General features: G+C 41.1%; 1 long non-coding RNA gene across 1 annotated transcript; it reads right to left on the minus strand.

Annotated features, from left to right (window-relative positions):
- Positions 1 to 2,527: 2,527 nt before the first annotated feature.
- On the minus strand, positions 2,528 to 15,390 carry LOC129650093 (uncharacterized). Its single transcript, XR_008713583.1, has 3 exons — positions 15,210 to 15,390; positions 9,718 to 9,980; positions 2,528 to 2,755 (listed from the first exon to the last, which is right to left on the minus strand). It is a non-coding gene; the product is annotated as an uncharacterized LOC129650093 (long non-coding RNA).
- Positions 15,391 to 25,132: the final 9,742 nt, after the last annotated feature.

The raw sequence follows: 25,132 nt of genomic DNA on the forward strand, positions 1-25,132 counted from the left end.
GAAAAAGCAAGAGAGTTCCAGAAAAACATCTATTTCTGCTTTATTGACTATGCCAAAGCCTTTGACTGTGTGGATCACAATAAACTGTGGAAAATTCTGAAAGAGATGGGAATACCAGACCACCTGACCTGCCTCTTGAGAAATCTGTATGCAGGTCAGGAAGCAACAGTTAGAACTGGACATGGAACAACAGACTGGTTCCAAATAGGAAAAGGAGTATGTCAAGGCTGTATATTGTCACCCTGCTTATTTAACTTATATGCAGAGTACATCATGAGAAACGCTGGGCTGGAAGAACAACAAGCTGGAATCAAGATTGCTGGGAGAAATATCAATAACCTCAGATATGCAGATGGCACCACCCTTATGGCAGAAAAGTGTAGAGGAACTAAAGAGCCTCTTAATGAAAATGAAAGAGGAGAGTGAAAAAGTTGGCTTAAAGCTCAACATTAAAAAAACTAAGATCATGGCATCTGGTCCCATCACTTCATGGGAAATAGATGGGGAAACAGTGGAAATGGTGTCAGACTTTATTTTTGGGGGCTCCAAAATCACTGAAGATGGTGACTGAAGCCATGAAATTAAAAGACGCTTACTCCTTGGAAGGAAAGTTATGACCAACCTAGATAGCATACTAAAAAGCAGAGACATTTCTTTGCCAACAAAGGTTCATCTAGTCAAGGCTATGGTTTTTCCGGTGGTCATGTATGGATGTGAGAGTTGGACTGTGAAGAAAGCTGAGTGCTGAAGAATTGATGCTTTTGAACTGTGGTGCTGGAGAAGACTCTTGAGAGTCCCTTGGACTGCAAGGAGATCCAACCAGTCCATCCTAAAGGAGATCAGTCCTGGGTGTTCATTGGAAGGACTGATGCTAAAGCTGAAACTCCAGTACTTTGGCCACCTCATGTGAAGAGTTGACTCATTGGAAAAGACTCTGATGCTGGGAGGGATTGGGGGCAGGAGGAGAAGGGGACGACAGAGGATGAGATGGCTGGATGGCATCACCGACTCAATGGACGTGAGTTTGAGTGAACTCTGGGAGTTGGTGATGGACAGGAAGGCCTGGCGTACTGCGATTCATGGGGTCGCAAAAGAGTCGGACACAACTGAGTGCTGAACTGAACTGAACTACATCTATTGGGCTTCCTATGTGGTTTAGCAGTAAAGAATCCACCAGCCAATGCAAAAGACACAGGAGATGTGGTTTCAGTCCCTGGGTCAGGAAGATCCCCTGGAGAAGGAAATGGCAACCTACTCCAGTATTCTTGCCTAGAGAATCCTATGGCCGAGGAACCTGGTTGGGTACAGTCCATGGAGTTGCAAGAGTGAGACACGAATGAGCGACTAAACCACCACCATCACCGCCGTGCCCGCATTTCTTCCTGCTCAGGGTTGGTGAAGCATGTCCAGGTCAGGCATCCTGGACAAGAGAAAGATGAGTAGGACATTTCCATCAGATTCAGGAAAGACAGAGTCAGGCTGGTGCTAGAGCAGTAGAAGTGTATTTGTCTGGAACAGTTGCTGTGTTGGTCTTACTTCACTTGTTTGCTCCATCTACTCTCTATCACAATTCTCAACTTAAAACTTAAAAAAAAAAAGTTTTATTCTCTTAGTTCACACTTTAGCAATCAGCCAAGTTTTGCCCATGAGATTTGCAGCTTGTACATTGAGTCTCCACTTTATTTCCCTCTCATCTCCCCTGGCCCCGGGTTGGACCCTCCCGTGAGAGAAATATTCATGGTGACCTGACAGACAATGGGGTTTCCCGCAGGTCAGCAGGGATCTCTGCCTCCAGGCTGACTCAGAGGCAGAGCCTTAGCTTTCCACAGTTTCAGGATCAGCTTATCAGGAGCCCAGGTGTTCTTGTGATGACACGCAAGTAAACCTCTGCCCTGGAGACTCCCTCAGAAACTCCAACAGGTATCAGGGCTCAGTCAGGTGCACACAGACATGACCGGCTCTTCTCTCTGCCAGTGAAGTCATGCCCGGCATGCCCATATTTGGGAATGACACAGCCACCAGCACCCACACCTGAAGCTGACAGACAATACAGTGTCTGACTGGAGAGGCAATGTCCTGGAGGCACACGTGAGGAGAACTCAGTTCTCACAGGTACGCTTTAAGCACCTGCTGTGTACACTGCCACACTCCTCTGCACCTTTCCAGTCTGGTCAGGAAGAGAGGCAGAGGCGTAAAGGACTTCGATCCAACACCCACAGCAGTGCTTGACGCAGAGACTTAACACGCCATGTGAGACTGGGATTGACATATATACACTTAAATGTATAAAATAGATAATTAATGAGAACCTGATGTATAGCACAGGGAACTCAACTTAATGTTTTGTGGTGATCTAATGGGAAGGAAGTCCAAAAAAGAAGGGGTGTATGTACACATTTAGCTAATTCACTTCAACGTATAGCAGAAACTAATACAACATTGTAAACCAACTATAATAAAATTTTTCTTAAAATTTTTTTAAAAAGAGAATGCTTTCCTTATTAAAAAGTTATACTGTTTTATTATTATTAGGCTGCTGCTAAGTCGCTTCAGTTGACTATTAGGAAGTCGCTTCAGTTAAGAACACCACCATTTCCTTCTCCAATGCATGAAAATTAAAAGGGAAAGTGAAGTCGCTCAGTCGTGTCCGCCTCTTCGTGACCGCATGGACTGCAGCCTACCAGGCTCCTCCGTCCATGGGATTTCCAGGCAAGAGTACTGGAGTGGGTTGCCATTGCCTTCTCTGATTATTAGCCTAGGGGATAATATTTTTAAATACAATTTACAATGAGCTAGGCTTCAGCAGTACATGAACCAAGAACTTCCATATGTACAAGGTGGATTTAGAAAAGGCAAAGGAACCAGAGATCAAATTGCCAGCATCTGCTGGATCATAGAAAAAAGCAAGGGAATTCCAAACAAACATCTACTTCTGTTTCATCGACTATGCTAAAGCCTTTGACTGTGTGAATCACAACAAACTGCAAAATTTTAAGAGATGGGAATACCAGACCACCTTACCTGTCTCCTGAGAAACCTGTATGCAGGACAAGAAGCAACAGTTAGAACTGGACATGGAACAATGGATAGGTTCAAAATTGGGAAAGGCATAAGTCAAGACTGTATATTGTCACACTGCTTATTTAACTTCTATAAAGAGTACATCATGAGAAAAGCTGGGGTGTATGAATTGCAAGCTGGAACCAAGATTGATGATTGATGGGAGAAACATCAACAACCTCAGATATGTGGATGATACCACTCTAAAGGCAGAAAGTGAAGAGGAACTAAAGAACCTCTTGATAAGGATGAAGAAGGAGAGTGAAAAAGCTGGCTTAAAACTAAATATTAAAAAAATAAAGACCATGACATCCAGCCCCATCACTTCATGGTAAATAGAAAGGGAAAAGTTAAAAGCAGTGACAGAGTTCCTCTTCTTGGGCTCTAAGATCACTGCAGATGGTGACTGCAGCCATGAAATCAGAAGACTGCTTCTTGGCAGCAAAGCTATGACAAACATAGACAGTGTGTTAAAAAGCAAAGATATCAAGTTGCCAACAAAGATCCGTATAGTCAAGGCTATGGTCTTCCTAGTAGTCATGTACGGTTGTGATAGCTCGACCGCAAAGAAGGCTGAGCACAGAAAAATTGATGCCTTTGAACTGTGGTGCTCTCCTTGGAGAACAAGGAGATCAAACCTGTCAGTCTTAAAGGAAATCAAGGCTGAATATTTATTGGAAAGACTGATGATAAAGGTGAAGATGTAATATTTTGGTCACCAGATGTGAACAGCTGACTCACTGGAAAAGACCCGGATGCTGGGGAAGATTGAAGGCAGGAGAATAGGGTGTCAGAGGATAAGATGGCTCTATGGCATCACCAAATGCAACGGACATGAACTTCGGCAAACTCCGGGAGATGGTAAAGGACAGGAAGGCCTGGTGTGCTGCAGTCCATGGGGTCACAAAGAGTCAAACATGACTGGGCAACTGAACAACAATAACCACTTTAATGGCAGAAAGTGAAGAGAAACAAAGAGCTTCTTGATGAAGGTGAAAGAGGAAAGTGAAAAAGCTGGCTTAAAGCTCAACATTCAAAAAACAAAGATCATGGAATCTGGTCCCCTCACTTCATGGCAAGTAGGAAAAAAGTGGAAATGGTGACAGATGTTATTTTCTTGGGCTCCAAAATCACTGCAGATGGTGACTGCAGCCATGAAATTAAAAGACGCTTACTCCTTGGAAGGAAAGTTATGACCAACCCAGACAGCATATTAAAAAGCAGAGATATCACTTTGCTGACAAATGTTCATCTAGTCAAAGCTATGATTTTTCCAGTAGTCATGTATGGATGTAAGAGCTGGACCATAATGAAGGCTGAATGCCACAGAACTGATGCATTTGAACAGTGGTGCTGGAGAAGACTCTTGAGAGAGTCCCATGGACAGCAAGATCAAACCAGTTAATACTAAGAGAAACCAACCCTGAATATTTATTGGAAGGACTGATACTGAAACTCCAATACTTAGGCCACCTGATGTGAAGAGCTGACTCATTTGAAAAGACCTCAATGCTGGGAAAGATTGAGGGCAGGAGGAGAAGGGGATGACAGAGGATGAGATGGTTGGATGGTAGCATCTACTTAATGGACATGAGTTTGAGCCAACTCCAGGAGACAGTGACGGACAGCGCTTCACAAAGAGTTAAACAAGACTAAGCGACTGAACAACAACTGTATTAACACTTAGGGGATAATATTTTTGAATTAAATATTTTTAAATAACAATTTACAATGAAGGAAGTAGGGGAAGATCCCCACTTCCCATAATCAGGGAGACAGTGAAGGAAAGGGAAGCCTAGCATGCTGCAGTCCATGGGGTTGCAGAGTTGGACACAACTGAGTGAATGAACAATAACGACAGAGTTTCTATGATTAGATAATGAATGAAGCACATCTATTTCTGCTTTATTGACTATGCCAAAGCCTTTGATTGTGTGGATCACAATAAACTGTGGAAAATTCTGAAAGAGATGGGAATACCAGACCACCTGACCTGCCACTTGAGAAACCTGTATGCAGGTCAGGAAGCAACAGTTAGAACTGCACATGAGCACAGAAGAACTGACGCTGTTGAACTGTGGTGTTGGAGAGGACTCTTGAGAGTCCCTTGGACTGCAAGGAGATCCAACCAGTCCATCCTAAAGGAGATCAGTCCTGGGTGTTCACTGGAAGGTCTGATGTTGAAGCTGAAACATGAGTTTGGGTGGGCTCTGGGAGTTGGACATAGAGGCCTTGCGTACTGCAGCTCATGGGGTCACAGAGTCGGACATGACTGAGCAACTGAACTGAAATAAACTGAAGCACCCCAGGGAACTTGTACTTGGGATTTAAAACAAAGAAAATAAAGAATAAATGACATGTAAAGAAAAAAAATAATAATAAATAAGATGTCTCAGGGAAACTGGTAATTACTTTTGATTTAAGGGAAGGATGGTGGAGAAGGCCTTAAAGGATAAACACAACTGTGGCAGGTGGAGAAGGGAAAGGGGTGCTAAGAGGTCAACTGGAAGGGGAGGTGGGGGCCTTCTGGATAGGGGAGAGCTTTGAGCAGAGGCAGGCAGGGAAGAACGCGGATGTGCATAAAGTGAGCAGAAAAGCCTACTCTTGCTGGAGTGTAGGGAGCACAGTCTAGGGGAGGAAGACTATTTCCTCTACCCTTGTAAGTTTTTCTGGCTGGTCTAAGAATTAAATTGACTTGAGGCAGATGGACAAGAGAAAAATCAAACAAAAGTTTAATAACATGTATACCTGGGAGAAACCCAGGAAAACTGAGTAACCGCCAAAATGGCCACACCCCTCTCCTTAAATATCATCTTCAGCTGAAACAAACGAGGTTGTTGTGGGTGGTGTTTTGGGACTTCAGAGAGGAGGAAGGTAATGCATGTGAAAATGGAAAAGCAGAAGTTTGATAAAGAAGTATCTGCTGAGCATGCAGCGACAATGAGACATGGCGTGGACTCTGATCTCTAGGTGCTGCCAAGTTACTTCCACCATGCCTAGCCCATATTCTCTACAGATATCCCTGGAGATCCCTCTATTCTAGTGATGGGTTTTTATGGAAAATCATTTAGGCAGTTAAGTGGAAGGTAAGAAGATGTCCTTTACATTATAGAGGACTGGAATGCAAAAGTAGGAAGTCAAGAGATAACTGGAGTAACAGGCAAATTTGGCTTTGAAGTACAAAATGAAGCAGGGCAAAGTCTAACACAGTTTTGCCAAGAAAACACACTGATAGCAAACACCATCCTCCAACAACACAAGAGAAGACTCTACACATGTACTTCCCCAGATGATCAATACCGAAATCAAATTAATTATATTCTTTGCAGCCAAAGAGAGAGAAGCCCTATACAGTCAGCAAAAACAAGACTGGCAGCTGACTGTAGCTCAGATCATGAACTTCTTATTGCCAAATTCAGACTTAAATGGAAGAAAGCAGGGAGAATCACTAGACCATTCAGGTATGACCTAAATCAAATCCCTTATGATTATACAGTGGAAGTGACAAATAGATTCAAGGGAAAACATCTGATAGACAGAGTGCCTGAAGAACTATGGATGGAGGTTCGTGACACTGTACAGGAGGCACTGCTCAAAACCATCCCCAAGAAAAAGAAATGCAAAATGGCAGAGTTGTCTAGGAGGCCTTACCAATAGCTGAGAAAAGAAGAGAAGCAAAAGGCAAAGGAGAAAAGGAAAGATATACCCATTTGAAAGCAGAGTTCCAAAGAATAGCAAGGAGAGATAAGAAAGCCTTCCTCAGTGATCAGTGCAAAGAGATAGAGGAAAACAATAGAATGGGAAAGACTAGAGATTTCCTCAAGAAAATTAGAGATACCAAGGGAACATTTCATGCAAACATGGGCACAATAAAGGACAGAAATGGCATGGACCTAACAGAAGCAGAGGATATTAAGAAGAGGTGGCAAGAATACACAGAAGAACTATACAAAAAAGATCTTCATGACCCAGGTAACCAGGATGATGTGATCACTCACCTAGAGCCAGACATTCCTGGATTGCTAAGTCAAGTGGGCCTTGGGAAGCATCACTACAAACTAAGCTAGTGGATGTGATGGAATTCCAGTTGAGCTATTTCAAATCCTAAAAGATGATGCTGTGAAAGTGCTGCACTCAATATGCTAACACATTTGGAAAACTCAGCAGTGGCCACAGGCCTGGAAAAAGTCAGTTTTCATTCCAATCCCAAAGAAAGGCAATGCCAAAGAATGCTTAAACTACCGCACAATTGCACTCATCTCACACACTAGAAAAGTAATGCTCAAAATTCTCCAAGCCAGGCTTTAACAGTACATAAAGCGTGAACTTCCGGATGTTCAAGCTGGATTTAGAAAAGGCAGTGAAACCAGAGATCAAATTGCCAACATCCGCTGGATCATCGAAAAAGCAAGAGAATTTCAGAAAAACACTGACTTCTGCTTTATTAACTATGCCAAAGCCTTTGACTGTGTGGATCACCACAAACTGAGGGAAATTCTTCAAGAGATGGGAATACCAGATCACCTGATTTGCCTCCTGAGAAATCTGTATGCAGGTCAAGAAGCAACAGTTAGAACTGGACATGGAACAACAGACTGGTTCCAAATCGAGAAAGAAGTATGTCAAGGCTATATATTGTCACCCTGCTTATTTAACTTATATGCAGAGTACATAATGAGAAACGCTGGACTGGATGAAACACAAGTAGGAATCAAGATTGCAGGGAGAAATATCAATAACCTCAGATACACAGATGACACCACCCTTATGGCAAAAAGTGAAGAAGAACTAAAGAGCCTCTTGATGAAAGTGAAAGAGCAGAGTGAAAAAGTTGGCTTAAAACTCAACATTCAGAAAACTAAGATCATGTCATCCGGTCCATGGCAAACAGATGGGGAAACAATGAGAACAGACTTTATTTTCTTAGGTTCCAAAATCACTGCAGATGGTGACTGCAGCCATGAAATTAAAAGACACTTACTCCTTGGAAGAAAAGCTATGACAACCTAGACAGCATACTAAAAAGCAGAGACATTACTTTGCCAACAAAGGTCGGTCTAGTCAAAGCTATGGTTTTTCCAGTGGTCATGTATGGATGTAAGAGTTGCACCATAAAGAAAGCTGAGTGCTGAAGAATCAATGCTTTTGAACTGTTGTATTGGAGAAGGCTCTTGAGAGTCCCTTGGACTGAAAGGAGATCCAACCAGTCCATCCTAAAGGAACTCAGTCCTAAATATTCACTAGAAAGACTGATGCTGAAGTTGAAACTCCAATACTTTGGCCACCTGATGCAAAGAACTGATTCATTGGAAAAGACCCAGATGGTGGGAAAGATTGAATGCAGGAGGAGAAGGGGAAGACAGAGGATGAGATGGTAGGATGGCATCACTGACTCGATGGACATGAGTTTGAGTAAGCTGGGGGAGTTGGGGATAGACAGGGAGGCCTGGTGTGCTGCAGTCCATGGGGTCACAAAGAGTCGGACACAACTGAGCAACCGAACTATTTTGAACTGAAGATGTCATACCATCTATTAAATTTAGATCTTCTACCATAGTTACTAAAAAGCAATAGGTGGTTTGGGGAATTTTTGTTGTTGTTATTCATGCCATTGGTTTGCTTATGATTTAATATCTTTGTTAACTCTTATGTGAGACTTTGACATGCAGAGAAACTAGGATGTTATTTCTCAGAGTCAATCTAGGTAACAGTCTGTGGTTATCACTTGCTATTTCTTCTTCTCTCTTTAAAATAGTGTTTGTTTTTCTCCTAAATGTACAGAATTTGGGAGTACTAGAATTGTAAGATCAAATCTATGTTTTAAAAAGAACACCCAGGTAACTCTAGGATCAGTGGCTAGGCTGGATTGGATTAGAGGGAGAGAAACTAGAGGTGGGAATACTAGTTTCAGGCCTACCTTGCTCACTTTTATTAATTCAGAAAATCTCTAGACGTACCTACAGCGTGCCAGATACTGTTCTGGGCATGGCAAATAAAGGCGTGAAGAAAACAAATGAAGCACCAGCTCTCTTGGATCTTCCTTTCATTTGGGGGAGTACAGATAATAGACAAATGAATCTACAGAGTTGGGTACTGATGTGCTAAGGAAAAAGAAGCAGGTGAAAAGGATGGAGTGTGCTGGGTGGCACTATTTTTTTTTCCTTCCTTTTATTCCCCCTCTGATTGTGGTAAACGTCCATAACATAAAATTTACCATGTTAATCATTTTTAAGTTAAAGTTCATAGCACTAAGAACATTCACATTGTTATACAACTGAAACAGCTGTTGAGGACAAAACATAAACTGTTTAGAACCAACTAGACCCAAGATGGTGGAAGATTAGACTTCCAGTAGACCTAGAGCTTCATTACACACTCACTCTAACACAGGAGCATGCTAAATGACACACCCACCAGTGCCATGACAGTTCCAAGGCTGACCATAAAAGGCCAAAAGTGGGCAGAGGCCCACTTCCTGGAAATTCCCACCTTTCCTCAAAATAGTTGGACTAATTCTCCCCACTTACTCGTTAGCCTATGAAATTACCCAGTCCATAAAAACTAGCCACTCCATACTTTGGGGCCATCTCACCTTTTGAGACAGACTTTGTTCTTTCTATGGAATGTATATCTCTCAAAAATAAATCTACTTCTTACCTGTCACTTTGTCTCTCACTGAATTCCTTCTGCACTGAGACATAAAGAACCTGAGCTTTATAAAGTCCTGAGACCAGGTGTGCAAGATTTCAATTAAAAGGCACGTCAAGTCCCCATCTGAGCTTTGGCTGGGTTCAAGTCCCAATTTGAGTTGTGTGGTTTCATAATCACCACCACCATCCATCTCCAGAACTGTTTTGGGGAACTCGGATTGATAGAGTGGTTGAAGACTTCTCCAGATACACTAGCAACTGAGTAGACACCTGAACAAAATGAGAACAAGCTTAGGGTAGTGTGTTTCACACCATGGAAACAGTTAAGTCGACATCAGTAGCCCAGGTGACAGTTGATATAATAAGGTTTGGTGTAGCTGAAACCCTGCTTCAAGAGCATGAAGGAGGAGGGAATTGGGAGTCACTTTTCCCTTGGAAGTAATGCATTTAGCAGAGATTCCAAACCAGAACCATGACAGAAAAACAATTCACTGCTAAGCACAAGCTCTTACATCATAGACAGGATCTTCATATTTGTCCTGGGGTCCTGCATCAAAGAGCATGTGGTGGTTGTGAAGGCAAATTTACGAGGCTATAAAGTTTACTGAGTTTCCTTATTGAGTCATAGTCATTCTTCCATCAGATATGATTGAGGAGTCATGAGTTTCCTTTAGAATGTCCTTTAGCTTGTTGGTACAAGTTTCTCCATGACAGGAGCAATTAGTCATACATTATTGGGTACTTTCCAGTTTTCTAGGTACAGAGGAAAACAGGGACATGCCTATATCTCCTCTACTTGGTCACCACAAATACGTTTAGACCTTAATCTGTTCAGCTAACCTAATAATTTGTCATCCATGAATCTTCCATGTGTTCTGCATTCTGCATCTGATTCCTCATGTTCAATGAAAGATCCAAATCATGATTTCTGACTTAGCTGGATATTTGAAAGATTAACTTGTTGTGCTAATATCATACAGGAGTCACAACACCATGCCTTGTGTCAAAGCCACATAAAGGAAATTTAGGGATACACAAAAGAAACTAAACATGTTGTCCTCCTTTGAGTTGCTCTTCAAATTTGCTTTCCTTGGAAACTTGTGGTTGTTTTAGTTGCTAAGTCATGTCCAATTCTTTTGTGACCCCATGAACTGTCTACTAGGTCTACTAGGCTCCTCTGTCCATGGGAGTTCCAAGACAAGAATACTGGAGTGGGTTGCCATTTCCTTCTCCAGGGGATCTTCCCAACACAGGGAGGAACCTGTGTCTCCTGCATTGGCAGGCTGATTCTTTACCATGGAGCCACCTGAGAAGCCCCTTGGAAACTTGTAGAGAAACTTAAATATGTTTGCCCAAGGTGGGTGCTTGTTTCTTTAACGATATGAAAAGTAATAGGAGGAAATGGAGCTGTTTTGCCTGTGAGGAGGAGCAGTCCTTGAAAACAGAGGCAGAGCCAGTGCAAAATCATAGTGTGAGAATTTGGGGGGTGTGTATAACGAGTCTGCAACATTTTCTGCAGAACTGATACAGCTTGCAATAGTTAGGGTTAGATACCTGGTGTGTTTGGGCAGGGAAAGCAGAGACTCTACCATTTATGAAGAGGATTCAAGTACAATGTGATGTGTTGAATAACCCATCACTAACTACACATCTCCCTGGGGTTTAATTTTACATGTTCACAAAGCTTTATCTGAAACTCTTGGGCCATACGTTTTGGAATTCAGAATTTTTTCAGAAATATGGTGCATATATTACATAGCATTACATGGTACTTCCATCAGAGTCCAGAATTAATTAAACCCATCAATATATTCCCAGTGAAACGTATGATTATTTGTACCAAGTAGAATAAATAAGGATCATGAATAGACTTATCTCATCAGGTGAGGTCAGATTTTGCTGCCAAATGAGTTTGAGTACCAAGCTTGTGGTTTCAGAGACAAAACTCTGAAATTTCAGAATTGTGGCTAAGGGATTGTGGATTTACTAATACCATAACCTTTCTCTGTGCAATTCCAAAAAGCAAGCAATTGCTTGAACAAATCTCATGAGTAGTTAGGGTGCTATGAATCCAGAATCTGGGTCTGGGCAAAAAAGAATTACTCAACACCACATCCTTCTACACACAGTGGATGTGACTGTAACAGGAGGTCCTTTGTTGGGGATTAATTAATATGTATCAGTAGGACCTGAAAATACACAAGAACTGATAGACACTTGAAGGGTGCTTTTTTCGGCTCACCAGAAGGCAGAAACCAATGGATCATATCCAGCTAGGCAGGAGCAGGCCACAGAAAATTGATATGTCCCAAGTGTGTTTTGAAAGGCTCTTATTACCTGAGATCCTAAGGGAGTTGTTGCCTTGTTGCCTTAGGAACCATAGGTAAGGATAATTAAGTCAGCTACTCATTTTAGTCACTCCTCAGTTCTCAACGCACTTTCTCACAGACATGGCTGCCTAACAGTTGCCAGACCCGCACTCAGGACATATTTCTTCTCCTGGAAGGTTCACGTGGCACCTGTGGCTGCTCCATCCCTAGGTGGGCTCATGTACCATGCTCTCCCAACAGGCCACACACTGGACAGCCTCTGGTTTCTGTCTCCTGGGTTTCAGGTTAAGTAGGCCGAAGCAAAGCAGCCTGGACAATGTGGGTCACAGGATGGCTTGGGAGCCAGGTGAGTAGCTTTTCACTTTTTCCTTACTGTGGGTATTTCCTAGTCAAGGAACATATAGAAGTTTCTTGACAGGAGCCTTACTCGTATCAGGTCAAGAAATTAATATTTTACTTTTAATTTACTATTCATATAGCAAATCATACCTTAATGAGGAGACAATTTTTCAACACATTATTTACTGAGCATGTATTACGTGTCACTGTATCAGGTATAGCTGTATCTGCAAAGAGTTTACAGGCTAGAGTGTGCGTGTGGGTATATGTGAGTGTGTGTGTATGTGGGTATATGTGAGTGTGGAGCTAAGAATAGCCTTGTTGCTGTTTAGTCGCTCAGTCGTGTCTGACTCTTTGCGACCCCTTGACCATAGCCTGCCAGGCACTTTTGTCCACAGGATTTTCCAGGGAAGAACACTGGAGTGGGTTGCCATTTCCTTCTCCAGGGGATCTTTACCACTGAGTCACCTGGGAAGCCCAAGAATAGCCTTAGGACCCAAGTTTGGCTAATGTAAGCAGAGATGGTTACAGGGAAGCTCATGGGCAGAGTCAGCTTGAGCGGGCTCTTGCTCACACTATACACGAGATGCCTGACAGAGGGGGAGCCATCTGGGACCCATGAGGATCAAAACCACAGGGAGATGGCACAGCAGAAAGAATGGAAAACCTTGTCCCCTGTATCGGTGGTGGTGGTTTCTCTTGTCCCCTCCTTTAATCTTAGAATGCTATACAAAGCAAAAAAAATACTGAACAATCTGCCTCCAGATATTTTGTGATGTGAAATAAAATAAAGGTCTATCTTGTTTGGCTATTGTAGTTGAGATTCTATCATCTATAGCCAATTGTAATCCTGATAAAATATTCTAGTTTTCCCTCTGTCTATGTAGATATATGGGCTTCCCTGGTAGCACATCTGGTAAAGAATCCCCCTGCAATGCAGGAGACCCAGGTTCAACCTCTGGGCTGAGAAGATCCCCTGGAGAAGGGAATGGCTTCCCACTCCAGTATTCTGGCCTGGAAAATTCCATGGACTGTATAGTCCATGGGGTCACAAAGAGGCAGACATGACCGAGTGACTTTCACTTTCATGTAGATATATAAATTCTAACACTGACAACAATATGAAGCAGGTAATATTAGCCTTCAGTTCAGTTCAGTTGCTCAGCCATGTCCAACTCTTTGCGACCCCATGGACTGCAGCACACCTGGCCTCCCTGTCTATCACCAACTCCCCAAGTTTGCTCAAACTCATGTCCATCGGGTCAGTGATGCCATCCAACCATCTCATCCTCTGTCGTCCCCTTCTCCTCCTGCCTTCAATCTTTCCCAGCATCTGGGTCTTTTCCAATAAGTCAGTTCTTCACATCAAGTGGTAAAGTATTGGAGTGAAGCTTCAACATCAGTCCTTCCAATGAACATCCAGGACTGATTTCCTTTAGGATGGACTGCTTGGATCTCCTTGCAGTCCAAGGGACTCTCAAGAGTCTTCTCCAACATCACAGTTCAAAAGCATCAATTCTTTGGTGCTCAGCTCTCTATATTCCAACTCTCTCACCCATACATGACTACTGGAAAAACCATAGCCTTGACTAGACAGACCTTTGTTGGCCAAATAATGTCTCTGCTTTTTAATATGCTATCTAGGTTGGTCATAACTTTCCTTTCAAGGAGTAAGCATCTTTTAATTTCATGGCTGCTGTCATCATCTACAATGATTTTGGAGCCCCCAAAAATAAAGTCTGTTTCTATGGTTTTCCTATTTACCATGAAGTGATGTGACTGGATGCCATGATCTTCGTTTTCTGAATGTTGAGCTTTAAGCCAACTTTTTCATTTTGCTCTTTCACTTTCATCAAGAGGCTTTTTAGTTCCTCTTCACTTTCTGCCATAAGGGTGGTGTCATCTGCATATCTGAGGTTATTGATATTTCTCCTGGCAATCTTGATTCCAGCTTGTGCTTCTTCCAGCCCAGTATTTCTCATGATGTACTCCGCATATAAGTTAAATAAGCAGGGTGACAATATACAGCCTTGACATACTCCTTTCCTGATTTGTCCAGTTCTAACTGTTGCTTCCTAACCTCCATATAGATTTCTCAGGAGGCAGGTCAGGTGGTCTGTTATTCCCATCTCTTTCAGAATTTTCCACAGTTTACTGTGATCCACACAGTCAAAGGCTTTGACATAGTCAGTAAAGCAGAAATAGATGTTTTTCTGGAACTCTCTTGCTTTTTCCATGATTCAGCAGATGTTGGCAATTTGATCTCCAGTTCCTCTGCCTTTTCTAAAACCAGCTTGAACATCTGGAAGTTCACAGATCCAGGTTCAACACGTATTGTTGAAGCCTGGCTTGGAGAATTTTGAGCATTACTCTACTAGCGTGTGAGATGAGTGCAATTGTGTGGTAGTTTGAGCATTCTTTGGCATTGCCTTTCTTTGGGATTGGAATGAAAACTGACCTTTTCCAGTCCTGTGGCCACTGCTGAGTCTTCCAAATGTGTTGGCATATTGAGTGCAGCACTTTCACAGCATCATCTTTTGGGATTTGAAATAGCTCAACTGGAATTCCACCACATAGCCACCGAATATTAGCCTTATTTTAGCTTAAAAAAATGTATTTGACTGTGCCGGGTCTTAGTTGCAGCACATGGGATCTTTAGCTGCAGCATGCAAACTCTTGTTGTAGCATGGGGGGATCTACTTCCCTGACCAGGGATTGAATCTGAGCCCTGTGCATTGGGTGCATGGAGTCTTAGCCACAGATCACCAGGGAGGTCGCTAGACTTGTTTTTAAAAGAGAAAATAGGTTCAAGTAGATAAAGTGAGCTTACCTTGGTCACTCCATTGGAAAGTGACCTGGGAGGTACGCCCAGGTCTGTGGGAGTCAAATGTTCAATGCTCTATTTCCTGTACCACACACCTTTCTCTAGAGCTCTTGGACTGACAGGGGAAATGCTCCTCCAAGTCTCTTTTTAAAGCACACATTGTTACAAGACTTGAAGCAGCAGCATTAACGTGCACTTGTTAAAAAGAAAAATGAGTTAGCTCAGATCCTATTGCTCTTCCTGATACTTTTCCTTTTTGAACAATTGTTTTCAATCCCTGTCCATCTGCACACAGAGCTGCAGCTATTCTGTCTGTATTATTTATTATTCTGTTTTTCTCAGCTAACAGTATTTCTTGATCTTTCTTTATATCTCATATTATTTGAAACAAAAAATATATATATTCTCTAAAATGATGCAGAGAGGGTAAATCATACGTGCTATCAAAATCCCACAAAGTTTGCTTTTTGGTTTTTCATTTTTGCATTGGGGTAATCATAGCATGGGAATTTTATAGTCTGTCATTTACAGTGAAAATTATATTGTGTTACCCACAAGCTCCACGAGGACAAAACGTTCTCCATGATTTTGTTCATCATTGTATCACTTGTGCTTAGTGTGGTAATAGTAAAGCTGACTCAATAAATGTTTGTTGGCTGAAAAACTATTTCTAAATACTCTCCATACTTAATATACATACACCCACATAGTGTTCCTTTTAGTGGACATGCCTCAATTTACCTTTCTCATAATTATTGGCTACTTATGCTTTTTTCATTTTCTTGCTCTTATGAAAAATATGTTGATGAAAAGTTTTATGCATGTAGTTTTCTCTATATTTGTACTACTGGCTTAAGATAGCAGAATCTGTGCCCAGGGTAAAATCACAGGGTCAATGACTTTTTTAAACAAGTCTTTATATGTATTTTCTGAAAATACTTTTTAAAAGAGTTAGAGCAATTTACAAAGGCAGTAGCAAGGCAACAGTGTAACCACACCCTCACCTGCCCTGGTTTTTGTGGTGGCTATTGACTTAAGCAGAAGAATCCCTCAATCAATTAACATGCTTATATAACGTTGGTTTAGTGTCACAGGCATTCTATGCCAAATAAATACTCATTAAAATAATTTTGGTCATGTCTTTTTTATTATCTGATGCATAATAAGCACAGGTGCAGTTAAACTGTATCTCAGCCTCTAGCTTCTATGATTGAGCTATACATGTAAATATCAGTTGTAATTATCACAAAACTATTATTTATTGTGTAGCTTTTTTGAGCATCATAATGAGAAAGATGATTTTTACACGAGACACTATAATACATCCTTGTTCTCCTACTAAGTTGTTCAGTGAATTTATCCATATCTCTATATATTTCTATCTCCCTGGAAATTCCATTCCCAAGGAAAGTATGTTCTTCATGCATATTTAAAATCAATATAGACCAGAGGCTTAACTAAAACTACAGTGATCTCTGGAACAAACAAGTAATCAAGACATAGTACTGTACCTTTATGAGCTATTTGTCAAGGTCCAAATAATTAACATCGTTAAATGTTCTAAAGTAGGCACTGTGTCAGGTACTTGAACTGATATTTTCTTAGAAAAATTTCCTAAGCTCTGGCCATAGGAACAGTGTATCTAGAGGTAACCCCTGGCTCTAAACAGAATTATAAATTCAATGACTTAAGGTATCATTTTAAAGTAGAGTGGACTATGAAGGGTGTTAAAGGAGATCAAAGTACTCTTCAGCCCAGTGGTTGCTGAGCATGGCTCTTGCCTTTCTTCTCAATACTGTGACTGGTAGTTACACGTGGGGTGTTTACCTGCCCCGTATCTGCCTTTGCCCAGGAAGAAGGCAGGGCTGCTGCCTACTGTGACCCCATGGAGGAGGTACTTGGCTCTGGAGCAATTCTGCTTTCAGGTGTAGCTGGGATGAGGACAGTCAAGAGTGTTGGAAGAGCACTTAGCAGTCCCTTGAGCCATGCAATCGTGGCCTGTTCTAGGAGCTGCAAGTGGTCCCATTCAATGTTCAGAGGGCACCCCATTACCATGACCTCCCAAGTCCCCTTTAAGACAGCTGTGCTCCATGCCCCTAGGACCACTGCACGTGTCAGCTGGGAGACACCTGGCAGGCCTTCTAGCCCACCCCATGCATTCACTTTACTTTTGCTTTTAATTAAATTCAAAACAGTACCCCAAAAGTACAGATCTAGCTTCACCACCATTCTCCTCTCCCCCTAAATCACAGCGTCTCCCACTCACTTTTCCAGTTAACCACTGTGGCCAAGATGCGAGTATTCTTCCAGCGCTTTTTCTAGTCATTTGCAGATAGATATGCATGTATGTATTGCATAAACAGTTTCATACCATATGTATTGTTCTTTGACTTGCCTTTTTTTAGCAACATATCTTTTATTTTATTTTATTGTATTTATTTATTTTTAAAATTTTATTTTATTTTTAAACTTTACATAATTGTATTAGTTTTGCCAAATATCAAAATGAATCCGCCACAGGTATACATGTGTTCCCCATCCTGAACCCTCCTCCCTCCTCCCTCCCCATACCATCCCTCTGGGTCGTCCCAGTGCACCAGCCCCAAGCATCCAGTATCGTAGCAACATATCTTGAAGAACTTTCTATGTTGGTTCATACAGATTAGCTTACTGCTTTTAACTTAACTGATGGAAAACATCCTCAGAGGCAGTCAGCAGAAATAGCTAAAAAAAAGTTGTGACCCTCAAATCAGACAGTGAAGAAAGATATCAGAATTCAATTCAATCCCCCTCCCTTAATTTTTATACAGGAAACATTTCAAACATACAAAATAGTGGAAACCACAGGAAACACACACATAACATTCCACTAGATTCAACAACTGTTACCACTTTCACTGGCTGTTGTTTTAATATCTGCTGGAGTTATGTGGCTCTAAGTTGAGAAGTATATGAAAAGAAGCAGGATTCATGAAGTCCCAAGGTCTTAAGAATTATGAAGAAAAGACATTTACAAATTATAAGAGCCAAAGAAATATAAAATTTTCTCAAAAGTACATGTAAGGTGTAGATTTCCATGAGTAGAAGGAAGAATTAGTAATCTAGGGATGTGGGCTAGAAGGCTACCCCTTCTTGGAATTAGGGAGTGATTAGCATAAGTATCTCGGAGATGGCAATGGCAACCCACTCCAGTACTCTTGCCTGGAAAATCCCATGGACGGAGGAGCCTGGTAGGCTGCAGTCCATGGGGTCGCTAAGAGTCGGACACGACTGAGCGACTTCACTTTCACGCATTGGAGAAGGAAATGGCAACCCACTCCAGTGTTCTTGCCTGGAGAATCCCAGGGACGGGGGAGCCTGGTGGGCTGCCGTCTCTGGGGTCGCACAGAGTCCGACACAACTGAAGCGACTTAGCAGCTGCAGCGTAAGTATAAACAACGTTTAGTGAGTTCCATCCAGACACATTTTTCTGGGAGCTATGTGTCTTCTGATATACTAGGCAAAACCCCCAAAGACATGGGATGATATATGCATTTTCTTGATATGTAAAAAGAATCACTCTTCCTGTCTACAAATTCTGATCTTGTGATGGTCTTGAAATCTTTCCCTTAAAGTTCACTAAGAAAGTGATCATCTGCCTAGAGGGTAGCCATCTTTTTTTAAAAATTTTATTGGCATATAGGTGCTTTATAATGTTGTGTTAGTTTTTACTGTACAGCAAAATGAAACAGATATACATACATCTCCTTTTTTGCCTTTTCTTCCCATTTATATCACAACAGAGCATCAAGTAAAATTCTCTGTGCTATACAATAGGTTGTCATTATTTATTGATCTCATACATAGTATCAATAGCATAGATATGTCAATCTCAATCTCCCAATTCCTCCCACTCCCCACCATGGGTATCTTTTTATACAAAGGAAAACTTAAAATTAAATAGAGAAATGGAATATTACACAGGAATAAAACTGGATGAAATATAGCTATACTCAGCAACCTGAATAAATCTTAGAAATATAATTTGTAGTGAAAAAGAGCTGGTTGCAGAAGACTACATAGAGTGTGACTCTATTCTTATAAAGCTCAAAAACTAGCAAATCCAAACAATATATTGTTTAGGAAGATGTACATGTCTGGTTAAAAAAAAAAACAGCAACTTTTTAAATGAATGCATAATTTAGGATAGTGATTACCTTGAAATGGCTGGGGGATGGGGTTAGGATTTGGAAGCCTGTGGCATCATCAAAAGCATTTGTAATGTTCTACTGATTAATAATGTGGTGGATCCATGTATTCATTTTATTATATGCTCCCAAGTTTATACAGATGTTACTTAAATGATTTTGTATGTATCAAATATAACATAAAATTTTTTAAGTGAAAACAAAAACCAGACTTACAAAACAGAATAATAAAATGTGTAAAGTCAAAGCCTAAAAAAAAAAAGCCTAAAGAAGAACTAGGGTTTTAAATTTATAACTTTAATTAATTGAATACTCATTTTGGACATGCAAATCTCTGAATAGTTCATACAAAAAACTACCTTGAAAGGCATCACACTACATTTAGCACATCATCCAAATGTACTGTTCATCTAGCCATTCCTTTAGTGGCATTTAATTTTAATTTGTTGCCAGTCTAATACACAGGAATAAGCATTCTTAAATGTATTTCTTTCAATATGCGTGCAAGTATATGTGGGGGATGGGTAGATACCTAGATATCTAAAAATGGAGTTGCCAGGTCAAAGAGTAAAAAGACAGAACTTGAGAGTCAGAGAAGTTAAATATAAACTTGTGGGGGAGGAGGGAAGAGGGAGAAATTGGAGGAAGATCAAAAGGTAAACTTCCAATTATATTATTATATTATAAAATAAACATTACAGGATAAATACTAGGGATGTAATGTACAACATGCTAACTACAGCTACCACTGCCGTATGATATACAGAAAAGTTGTTAAAAGGGTAAATCCTAAGAGTTCTCATCACAAGGAGAACATTTTCTCCCCTTTTCCTTTTGTTATGAGATGCTGCCTATTAGCTGAACCTGTTGTAGTAATCATTTCCCAATATGTGTAAATGAAACTATCATGCTGTATGCCTTAAACTTATACAGGGATCTATGACAATTTTTCTCAATGAAACTACAAAACATGCAAAACTCAGAATCACATAGGCAGTAAGTAGCAAAGTCAAAACTAGAAACAAGGCTCTTTTGGGGACTCAATGGTACACCTATTGCCTGTAGAGGAAACACCTGTCTCACCAAGCCAAGTGTCCCATTTTAGACTGAGATTTGACTCTTTCCCCATCCTATTTATCCAGCTTGCAGGTGAAGCACAGTATTGATTTCAGAACCTCAGAATACAAGCGCTCCCTGTCACAAGATGCACAGAATAGGGCTTTGTTTCCCGGGAAGGCAAGATGCTTTCTATGGGACTGACTTAGTGGCAGTGGCAGGAAGAGAACCTCTGCTGAGCTGAGTCAGAACCCAGAGTTCTTGTCCCATTTTTCAGAGTACTGTCCCTATGGCCCATGGAAGTGTCTCTTTATTTCTAAGAGCAGATTTTGCAACCTTTAGTGTTCCGAATGGAAATAATTATGTTACTGAAAATGCTGTTTGCTGTTTACAGGAAAGCACAAAGGCACACATAGAGCCGTACCCAAAATGAAAAGAACGGATGGGAAAAAAAACAGAAAATGTCAATAACCAACTGTGCCAGCCAGAGTCCCTTTCTTCCTACCTGAAATGTTCTCTGAAATTAAATATATATATAATAAATACACCACCCAAACCACAGGTAGTAGCAACACCAACCCCATATATTAAATTAGAGCATGTGATTAAAATATTTAAAAACATTTCCTGAAAGTTTTCTACCTTAGGGGCTATCAAGTTTCCCCAAATATCTCATTTTGAATCAGAAACCAAACAAGAAATACATGTTGTATTTCACTGATACTACTTAAGTCTTTTAATCTATTTTTCTTCCCCCATCATTTTTAGTGCCTGCTACTTTTTGAGGAAACTGGGTCATTTGTCATTTAGAGTTTCTCACATACGGGATTTTGTTCACATGCCCCTAGTAGTGTTAACACATTCCTCTATTCCAATAGTTCCCCTAAACTGATAGTTCAGTTTAGAAGCTTGATCAGATTCAGGTTTGTTCTTTTTTGGCCAAAATGTGTCATTTGCAGTGTTGTGTATTTCTAGCAATTGCATACAATGTCTAGTGATCCTTTCTATGATATTAGTAGCCGTTGATGACCATTGCCTTGATACATTTTTATTAGAGTTTTGGGAAATGCTGATATTCAAATTTTGTCATTTCATTTGCTAGAATAATTTCCTCATCAATTATTTGGTTATCCTGAGATATTGTCACCCTGCTCATTTAACTTCTATGCAGAGTACATCATGAGAAACGCTGGGCTGGAAGAAGCACAAGCTGGAATCAAGATTGCTGGGAGAAATATCAATAACCTCAGATATGCAGATGACACCACCCTTATGGCAGAAAGTGAAGAGGAACTCAAAAGCCTCTTGATGAAGGTGAAAGAGGAGAGTGAAAAAGTTGGCTTAAAACTCAACATTCAGAAAACAAAGATCATGGCATCTGGTCCCATCACTTCATGGGAAATAGATGGGGAAACAGTGGAAACAGTGTCAGACTTTATTTTTTTGGGCTCCAGAATCACTGCAGATGGTGACCACAGCCATGAAATTAAAAGACGCTTACTCCTTGGAAGAAAAGTGATGACCAACCTGGATAGCATATTCAAAAGCAGAGACATTTCTTTGCCAACAAAGGTCCGTCTAGTCAAGGCTATGGTTTTTCCAGTGGTCATGTATGGATGTGAGAGTTGGACTGTGAAGAAGGCTGAGCGTCGAAGAATTGATGCTTTGGAACTGTGGTGTTGGAGAAGACTCTTGAGAGCCCTTGGACTGCAAGGAGATCCAACCAGTCCATTCTGAAGGAGATCAGCCCTGGGATTTCTTTGGAAGGAATGATGCTAAGGCTGAAACTCCAGTATTTTGGCCACCTCATGCGAAGAGTTGACTCATTGGAAAAGACTCTGATGCTGGGAGGGATTGGGGGCAGGAGGAGAAGGGGACGACAGAGGATGAGATGGCTGGATGGCATCACTGACTCGATGGACGTGAGTCTGAGTGAACTCCGGGAGTTGGTGATGGACAGGGAGGCCTGGTGTGCTGCGATTCATGGGGTCGCAAAGAGTCGGACACGACTGAGCAACTGAACTGAACTGAGATACAGTTTGTACAGCTCATAGCTTGGGTTTCCCAGGAAGCAGAGTTCTTGAGACATGGGCTGTTTGTGTATTAGTTGTTCAGTGTGTTTGACTCTTTGTGACCCCAGGGACTATAACCCGCTAAGCTCCTCAGCCCATGGAATTCTCCAGGTGAGAATTCTCCAGGCAAACTTTCCAATCCGGGGATCGAACCCAGGTCTCAAGAACCTAGGTCTCCTGCATTGCAGGCAGATTCTTTACCATATGAACCACCTAGGTAGCCCCACTGGAAGCAAGGTTTTAGGGAAAGCTAGTGGTGGGGGATCCTGAGAGGGCCAGTTCAAGGGAGCCTCATCCAGTAGTCTTGTGGCTTCAAACATCTGATTAAGTGATTCATTGTGATTTGATTTCTGAGAAGTGATATGGACAGAGCCTCAGAATAGTTTATCCTGGGAGAAAAGGAGGGAATATTTAGTTATCAGCTTCTACCCCCGACTGGTCCAGGGTTAGATCATGAAAGGCTAACTCACCCACCCCTCAGGGTGCTGTATGCATAGGCAACAAGATAGTTTCCATGGATTCTCACGCTGGCATTAACAGGGAAGCACTGGAGTGGGAGGTAGGAGATGAGGTCATTTGGGTTCTTACTGCATGAAGCTGAAAAGAGCCCACCTAGAATTTGTTGCTACAGCAGTGGCTAGAATAAGAGACAAGTGAGGGATAGAAGATCTAAAATGCTACATATGAAGTGTTAGATCCAGTCCAAAGGAGGCAGATAAAATATGTAATTCTCTCTTACAATTTACTAGTTCTCAAAATAATGAATTTGTTCCACTGAATCTGCAAGGTAACCAATTAGGGCTTTTGGGTTTTTTTTTAAGTATTCGCATGACTCATACACATATATATATGATATATATATCATATGATATGTATCCTGTATCATATGATATGTATATCATATATATATATGATATAGCTGAATTCATTGCAGTCATTTTTGTTATTAATGCTCAAATTCATCCCACTTTGGCCAGTGGGTGCTTCTATAAGTTGGCTTCTTATTTGATTTCATGTGAATCTATTAGTTTTTGATAGCTTCCTTGCTTTCTGAATTGACAAGATACTCCCAGTCTTATTTTGGGTACTTCTTGCCTTTAATATAAATAAGTCACTTCTCCAAATAGGTCTAGTTCCTTTCAAAGAAAAATGGTATTTAGAGACCACAATCTGGAATCTAAGAGTGCTTAATCCTGCCAGATTGGTCACTCTTCAGTGAACATTTTGAACAACAGACCTTGAGAAAAAAATTTAAGAAAAGTATAAATTCTAAATGACAATTTCAGTTCAAATTTAATATTGCTTAGCTTTGATTTTATATTTATCTTTTATATTAAAATAAGATTTGTAAGAACATTAACATAAATTATTGCTAACATTATGATTACTAAAAAGCAGTTTATGTTTTGTTTTTTAGCATTCTCTTCATCCTTAAGGTATATTCCTAAGGCATCTAGAACCAAACAATTGTGTTTTAAAGTTACCTGACATAATTTCCCTTTATATGGTTAAGCCACCAACTTGATACCTGTATTCATTTGTTGCATTTTGCTTTTTAAATGTTTAATTTTTCATAATCATAAAAATTTACAGCATCCCAGTCAAATCTACAAAACAAGATATAGTCAGAGAAGTTTAGCTTCTATCCTTGTACTTTCCAACTTGCTCCATCTCTCCCAAATTTATCTTTCCACTTAGAAAATACACAAATGTATGTGTTCCTGCTTTCTTAGATTAACAGCAAGACACCATACTCACCTTTACTCATCTTGCCAGCACTGTGCTCCTGACAAACTACTGTTCATCTTTTTAAAAACTGTCCTGTCCATGTAATCTAGTCACTTGAAAGAACTTGTTGATAGGTACTCCCCAAAGTCTAAAGGGTAAATAATCCGCCAGCAAAGCGGGAGACCTGGGTTCCATCCCGGGATTGGGAAGATCCTCTGGAGGAGGGCATGGCAACCCACTCCTTTATTCTTGTCTGGAGAATCCTCATGGACGGAGGAGCCTGGCTAGCTAGAGAAAACGGGGTCTTAAAGTCAGACAGGACTGAGCACGCGCGCGCACACCCATACACAGTCTAAACTAAATGAACTTGAGTTTTACTTATTCCATTACTTCTGGCAAAGGTTTGTGTAAGGGAGGAGGGAAGGGGAGCTTGCCAATCATAAGCAAATCTGTCTTGACTGAATGAAGGTATGATTTTCCCATTAATATTTTTTGTGTGTGTGGTAAAATACACATAAAAAATTGACGGTTTAAACCATTAAGTTGTGCAACCAGCATTTTTCAGAGTTCCAAATTGAAACTCTTCACCCATTAAACAAGTCCCCAAAACCATCCCAGGACCTTTAACAAGACTAAATGAAGACGCACCTGGTCGCCAGTTGCAGGCTTGGGCACTAGGAGGATTCTGCCTTCCCATCTGAGCAAGGATTCCAGCGGAGACCAAGCTAGATCTCGGTTAACGCTCACGCCCTCACCTATTGTCCCAGCGGGAGGAACCGGTATTTCCGGATTGGGGCCTCAGACCCAGTGATCCCGGCTAAGAGTGAGGTTGGTGGAGGAGGGGAACGGAAGCTGATCATAAAAGTTAACTTTCCATCAAAATAAT

This window comes from Bubalus kerabau, chromosome 4, assembly GCF_029407905.1.
Source record: "Bubalus kerabau isolate K-KA32 ecotype Philippines breed swamp buffalo chromosome 4, PCC_UOA_SB_1v2, whole genome shotgun sequence".
NCBI lineage: Eukaryota > Metazoa > Chordata > Mammalia > Artiodactyla > Bovidae > Bubalus > Bubalus kerabau.